Genomic DNA, 8,099 nt, shown 5'->3' on the forward strand with positions numbered 1-8,099 from the left:
TAGAAACCATCTGTTGTAAGGGAACTGCCTACACACTTTAAAACCATTTCAGTCGCAATGATGCAACAGAAGAACCTGACAGTTCTGGGCTCTGAGGAATTTCCGATTAAGGTGACCATCCCCCCACCCCCACACCCCGGCAGTGTGCAGCTGAGGTGTTGGCCAGTGTGGGCTAAAAAATGAGCACACAGAAAAGCCGTGCGGATGGAGCAGTTCCACTGCGAGGTCAGGGGAAGCCCTGTCCTGCAGGCATGGCAGGAAAAGACCAAGAGAATCAAGAAGAGAGGGACAAAGAGAGGAGGGAGACATGGCAAAAGGAAGAGAGATGGAGGAGGAGACAGAGGGATGGAGACAGAAGGGAGAGAAAAAAAAAGAGAAAAAGCAGATGGAGAGGAAGACACCAAGAGGTAGAGAAGGCTCTAGAGGGAGACAGAGAGGGAAAGAAAACCAAACTCAAAGAGAGAGAGAGAGAGAGACATACTGCAGGGAAGACAAGTAAAGAAAGAGATGGAAAAAGGGACAGAGTTAGAGATAAAGGCAGAGGGAGGGAGGAGAGAGTGAAAGCAAGGGAAAAATAGGGGTGTGAGCCAGACTAAGCGCAGTGGCTGTGAAATTGCCCTTAATCATTAATGGCATGCTGAGAGAGAGAGGCCATGGAGGTGTGTTGCGCAATGGGGGAGCAAAGGAGGAGAGCAGGGATTAGGCTGCACACCTGATGGACGCCTCCTCCGCCAGAGTGAGGGATCCACCGAAAAAGGCCCGCCCCTGTGTCCATTACACGCAGGTGTGTGCCGGACCTGTGCCAGACAAAAGCACACACGCCTCCACTGAGATGTACCACGGGAAAGCACCTGGCTTTCAGATTAATGCCTCAAATCCTTTATCTGAAATTAGTGGTTAGTAGATGCAGGCATTGACTGATTCTGATGGGTGGTTAGTACATACAGTATGTTGTTGCTGAGTGATTCAGATGGGTGGTTAGTGCATGCTGTTACTGAGTGATTCAGATGGATGGTTAGTACATGCTGTTACTGAGGGATTCAGATGAATGGTTATCACAGTCATGCTGCCGTTCTGTTGCAGTTCAGTCAGGACAAAAGCAATACAGTATAGTCTAACAGAGAACAGAGATGTTTCTCTCTCCCTTTCGCAGTGTCTCCATTAAGGAGTTTTTATTAATGAAACCAAACCTGGTAAACCCAGTCAGCTGGTTGCAGTCTCTGTTCATTCACACATATGCCCCCAAAGGAAAAGTCCTCCATTGGCAGCAGAGCTTCCCCACAGCAAAGCTGATAAATGCACATATACGTGATCCACCTGCTAGTAAAAGGTTTGAGCTGGACCGAGGTGTGTCGCTGTCATCGCAGGTGGTGACAGGTGGTATGGCTAGGTGTGGCCCAGGCCCCAGGCAGGATTACGGAGGCATTTAAAATGAAATCTTGTGCTGCTAAATCTGATACCTTGCTCCACCTTACAAGAGGCAGCTGCAGTTTGCAAGTGACCAGTGCAGGCAAAACAGCTGGCCTGTTTGTGGAGTCACTGTTTATGCAGTGTGTCTGTTCATGTGTGTGCATGCGTGTGCATGTGTATGCGTGTGTCATGTGGATGTATGTGTGTGTGTGTGCGACTGTGTCTGTGCGGTCTAGGAATGTGCGGGTGTGTGTGTAGTTCAAGAGTGTATGTGAGAGACAGTGTGTTTGTGTGTGTGTGTGTGTGTGTGTGCACGTATGTGTGTGTGTTTGTGTGCCTGGTCGCACTGCAGACACAGCTCTGCTTTGGAGCAAGTCTGTAGTAATATGCTACTAAATGGCCACCTCCTAAATGTAGTGCACTTTCACACCTTTTATATGAATGGGATATTACCAGAACAATACAGACTGCACAGAAATAGTGTGGAGTGTTCATTAAAGAACAGGGCTCGTAACTGGAAGATTGCAGTTCCCAGGTGGGTTGCTGCTTTGTGCAAAGCCTTTAACCTCAATTGCTTCTGGAAAGTTCCAGTCGTTTGAATAAATACTTTGTGAAATGTACACGCTATAAGATAAAGAAGTCTGCCAAATGAAAGATGATCATAATAAATTTTATGTCCCCTTTAGTTGTCACTCAGCTTGCTTTAAGGAAATGAAATTTTTTCGGTATATTCGGTCTTTACATATCTTTTAAATATTTGAAGCACCATACATCGTAGCCCTTCATAATTTTAGTTTGAAAATGACATATTACAACACATACTGCTGTATATTTTGGAATCATTCCAAAAAAGCACAGTAATAATTTGAAAATGAATATGAACAACAATGAGATGCAGAAGAGGGAGAGAGACAGAGAGAGAGACAGTTCTAAAGGAAAATATTGGGAAACCAGTGAGTGAGAGAGGAAAAGAGAAGAGGAGAGAGACAGAATGAATCAGATATTGACCTGTTTATGCTTTAAGGAAATCTTGGTTTTAGGATACGGCAGTGTGTGTGTGTGTGTGTGTGTGTGTGTGTGTATGTGTCTGTGTATGTATGTGTCTGTGTTGCCAGAATGTCACTTTATCTAACCACAACTTTTTTACTGATTTCATACCATTAAACAAGGCCTCCTTCTGATCTTTCCATGCAATCCAAATGTGTCTGTTGGAGAACGTGGAGGTTGCTGTCGGTGTGGATATTTGGGTAGTGATCGTTGGCAAACAGTCCAATTTAAGGGGCTGCATTTGGCCATGAGGCTAAGGGTGTTGACCCCTGATTTGGATATCATAAGCAGGGAAGAAGGGTGGAGGAGGGATGCCTTGAACAGCTGATACAGAAAGGAAGTGGTAAGTGGGATCTTTATACTCGTGGATGGAACCAGTTTCTCTAGGTTTGGTAAATTGCATAGGGATTAACCAAAAACTCTTCACCTGAATCACCTTCAATAAGATGGTGACATGGAAACAGAAAAAGTCCAGAGAAATCTGTGCAATAGTTGTTGTTCACTTTTTGATGATTATAGCACACCAGTAAATGGAGTATCATCAGCACATTTTGCTTTGAGGCCACTTATTGCAGCCCCCACTGTTATGAATGACCAAAGCATGATAAACTTCAGGTCAGTGGCAGTGACTGGAATAAAAGAGAAAAGTCCAGTGAAAAAAATAACATTTTGAAAGCTCTTGCTATTTAACCTTGATTTTTTTGTGTAACAGCTCGGTGTAGGAACCTCCAATAAATTTTTGTGAAAAATAAGTAAATGAATAAAACATCAAAATAAAATTGCCTTGTCTGAAGCTCTTTGTACAATTTTCCCTAATGAACAAAACAAAGGCATTTTCAAAGGAAAGCACAACATGAAAAGCAAACAGTTAAATGAAGATTTAAAGAGCCTCAGACCATGTATCCCTTTACCAGGGTGACCTTGTGCTGCAGGTCAACCTCCCTCCCTGCAACAGCTGGTTCAACAGGGCTGTTAGAACTTTTGACCCCAGGGTAATTACACAGTGCACTATGCTTATAAAGAAATGCTGATTTACACATCAACTGCATATAGTAATTACAAACACTGGGACAGAATCATTCTTATATCTCACTCTGCTTAAAAACTCCACTTGTAAGAATCAAGTAACCTGTTTGGGCATACTTTGGGCTTACAAGGTATAATTGGAAGCTGTCCAGCATACATGCAATTCATTATACTTTGAATGCAGTGTCTCTTATGATAATGACCAAAGCACCTTGCACATAAAGTATTTTGAGAAAAAAGTTGCGCAGTTTTGCTAAGTAATTGGATGCCAGTCAACTTGGCAAGAACAAGACGCTTTCCAAAGATGATAAACACTGCCTCCTTGGGTCTTACGATAGTCTAAGGAATACTGGAAGAAATGCAGATAAGAAAATTCTGCATTGAAATAATTAATCTGACTCAAGCTATCTTTATTTTATCTAGTACAGTATTTCACAAAAGCACTTCAAATGTGTTTTGTTTCATGTTGGAAGATCTGAGCAAAGTACATTTCTTAATTAATGTATAGTCAAACATTGCTTTTGACACAGTGCACTATACAGTGACCCTCAGAAGAGTCTACTGCATATTGCAAGAATGGATTAAACACAGTTTTAATAATAATATGAGCATGTTAATACGGTTCACCCTTGGTGGTTTAAATTAGCCCGGCTCTTCGAATATACGGGCATTTTCATGTCTGCCAAACAATTGAGTTTTTTGGAGAATGAATAAGATAATTTTTCATTGTACAGCAGTTGTTCTCAAGTCATAGAACAATGTTCAATGTTCTTGTTTTTGTTAACACAGATATTAACAATTTGCAGAAACCCAGCTGCAAATCATGCATTATACATTGGTAGATAGATTACCCTGTTAACCTCATGTGGAAATCATACTGAAACCCATCTAATATGTAAACCCATTTTGAGTTATGCAGGGCTTGTTTTTATTTGATTTTAATCCCAATAATTCTCTGTATAGCAGCCAGACACCATATTGTGGGGTACCTTACTTGTATGAGGTATGTGGAGAGGTGGGTTGTCTTACCACCCCCCCCCCCCCTTCCCCTGCTGTTTTAGAATTCATTCCATTTCTCATATTCATTCTCTTATTTATTTATTTATTTCCGCCTCACATGAAAGTAGCCCACGTTCCCTGACGGCACTCTGATCTGAGCCAGAGAGAGAGCGCGGCGTCTCGGGGGCTGGGGAAAACGAGCCAGTTTTCTCTCATATCTGGGGCTTCCTCCTAATTAAAGCGTGTCAGCTCTGCTCTCTCCGTCTGCCAGCGATCAGCCCTATCAGCGAGGAGGGAGCGCTGTGTCAAACGCACATCCATCAGTCTGCGCAGGAGTCTGATGGCTTTTTTCTTTTCCTTTCTGTTTTTTTTTTAAACCCCATTAAAGGGGAAAGGAATTATAAATAATGTAAACAGCCAGGAGTGTGCACCCCCCTTCGCTAAATGAGAAAATAAAGTTTTAAGACATCAACCCACCACTTGGTAAACCGTGTGGAATTCGGTGCAGCCTTTGAATTTAGATTTGTTGTGTTGGCGCCTTCGTCATCCCGCAGGCTTGCTGGGAGGATGGCTTCTCTGTGGAGAGTGGAGACTAGTTTAAAAATGTAAAAGAAAGGCACTCTGTACTTTTGGAAAATCCCTCTCTTGAGCAGCAAGAGTTGTTCAGTTTGGTGGCTGGATGAATATTTTTCATGTCGATTTGGGAGGGTTGTCTACAGAGAACGATGTGTTATCCTGAGGTACCCATTTTGTTTCTGGGTCCGGGCATGTTGAGGAGTAACCTCACCTTTAGCACTTTTTTTAAAATTTTTTATGCGTACCCACATCGATGTGCACAAAAAATGTGGCAGCACCAAGCACAGATCCATTCCAGCAGTACTTATCCAACCTGTACATGCCTAAAACAAAAATGCAGCCGGAATACTTTTTTTTTAAACTGAAGGGGTTTTCTGGAAACCCCTGGTTCCCTTAGAGGAAACTAACATTAACAGCTGTTTGATGGCTTTTTATTTTTTTCCAACCTTTGCTGCAATCATGAGCTCACTCCTTATGTCCCAGTGTTTTTACTCAACCCTGTTCCTGGAGGGCTGCAGTATCTGCAGGGATACTCTACCCTGTTTCTGGAGGGCCATGGTGTCTGCTGTCAAGACATTCTAATTCATGAATCTAATCACCTGATTTTAATTAATGAGTGTCCTGATGTAATGTAAGTGATCCTGTAAACGAATGCAGCCTAACTCTATCCACATCTGAAAATCTCAGTGGTTCAAAGAGATCTGAAAAAACCAGCTGGATTGCTTCAGGACCAGAGCTGAGCTCCTCAGTTATACCCTTTTAAACAAGGCCCAGAAGTAAGGGAGATGGGATGTGTGTGTCATATTTTGTAGCATTTCACCATCTTTGTCATTTACTTGGCACACACCCACGCAGAAAAACACTTGTTATCCATGGGTTTACTTTTCAAATAGAATTCTTTTCCTCAAATACTCAAGTGATTTCAGTTTCCACTTTAATGTGTTTTATTCTGTATAATATGTTTGTTATATAACAATTTTCAGAGAGAAAGCCCAAGTACCCCCCTGCACTGTTTTCACTTGGGGACTCACTGCATGAAGGTAATGAATGCTTACTCACACAGGGATGCTGTTTGATGTGTCTGATCCATTAGTCACCATATAACACAGGGACAGAGCTACATACATCATTTATGCAGTATGATCAGACTGTGCATATCATACTGAAGTATACTTATCTACTCTTACAGGGACTAGATTACCGAGCCTACATAACATCTTTACATATCGTCCCATTTACAGGGTCAGATAAAGTAACTTGCTGCAGGTTAAAAATTTAGCTTAAGGGCACTGCAGCCAGGCCTGACCCAGGAATTGAACCTGCAGGTTCCAAGCCCAGCTCCCTAGCCGTCATTCCACTTTGCATCCCTGTGCAGATACAGTAATGGCCTGGATAAACAACACATTCACAGACAACCAGCCAGCTTGTGACATTGTTGCTGCATTGCTGTAATGTGCGACTAAGTGATAACGTCGTTGTTGTCTCACACCACGGCTCTGAGAATGTTGCCTGTGATGTAGGGCCTCTGTGAGTGGAATGAAACGGTAAATCCGCTGAGGTGCCCGTGGAGCTGTCTCCGTGAGTACAATCCTGTGTTCTCACTGGCTACGTTCAGGTGTGCCTGGCCTGTGCTGCGTTAACTGGGAGATGCATAAAATGGCCGGCTGCCTTACCTGACCCTGGATTCCTTCCAGCAGTGCCAGAGTTCAGCTGTCCCTGCCCACCACCCGAAAAAACACCTCCTTGGTCAAAAGGTTGAAAATGACAAAATGAAATACAAAAGTGAAGCACATGGCTGCTTCAGCTTGACCACCTTTAGCTCTGTTGAGTTTTATATGAGAAAGTGAACCAGCGCAGATCCATGTCCAGGCCTGACGGTCCACAACCTAAACCTTGGCCATCTGCAGGTTGTGCACATAAGATATATGTGATTTTGTCTATGTCTGCCACCTCTAGAGGAACAACAGATTATGCGATGTTACCTGTATATCCATCTCTCTGTCTGTTTGTATAGGAGCTCACCTCCCTGTGAACATGTTAACTCAAAACAAGTTAACTCAGATATGGATGACATTTTGGGAATTCATTGCCTTTGGGACAAGGAGGAAATGATTCAATTTCATGGCTACTGCGAGGACTGTTAAAGGTGTCAGAAGTGTGTGCTCTTCGGAGGGCCACTCTAGTTTCCATATAAATAAGACTCCACGCTTGCTGAGCACCAGCGTCCTCAAGGTAACAGGCTCTCGGAGGAACAAGGATCCTTAAAATAGCTGTTAATTAAACTGCAAGAATCCTGACCGGCCATGACAGAGCGCTGGCTGTACTCATCCACCTCAGATATGACTGTGAAACTCTGAGGGGAAAAGGCAACAGGCATTAATCCCTTGGCCTACTGTGCAAACAAAATGCAGCCTTTCACTCCCTCCCTGTCCCCCTTTTCCCGTCACTCTCTGTCTAAGTGAAGCCCACCTGAAGGAGAAATCGCCCTCGGGTTAATTGGTGTACTGCAGACCTGAGACCACTCCACAGTAGAAATTAAGGCAGATTAAATGTTGTAGGTGTTGAGGTCGAAGATAGACAGGGCCGTCCAAGTGCACATGTAGCAAACATTCATTTTCTCAGATTCCATGCTGTACAGTCACAATGCTTGTCTCTTTGATGGGGATTCTCTCTGGAGGGGTTGTGATGCAACAGATTTGCACTGGGAATGGTGGAAATATGAGTATTTTGGGGGACGGGGGGTATATTCCAGTATGTTATAGGCGAGGTTATCTTATCCTATAGGTTAGTCATAATTTACCCAGGACGCAATAGCAAAAAAATCCTCGGGGATGAACTGCTTTTAATGACAGGCATCTGCTTTTGGTACAGTCAGTTACAAACTGAAACTGGATCCTGTGGCAGACCCAGCAATTCCCAGAGACTGTGTGGAATTCTGTGAAACCCCTAACACCCTGGCTGAGTTCACTGGCACTGCTGGTGATAGCTCTTAACATTGCACTGTTTATTTGCAGTGCAGTTGACTCCTTATAGCCACCTAT

Source organism: Megalops cyprinoides, chromosome 6 (assembly GCF_013368585.1).
Source record: "Megalops cyprinoides isolate fMegCyp1 chromosome 6, fMegCyp1.pri, whole genome shotgun sequence".
NCBI classification, from domain to species: domain Eukaryota; kingdom Metazoa; phylum Chordata; class Actinopteri; order Elopiformes; family Megalopidae; genus Megalops; species Megalops cyprinoides.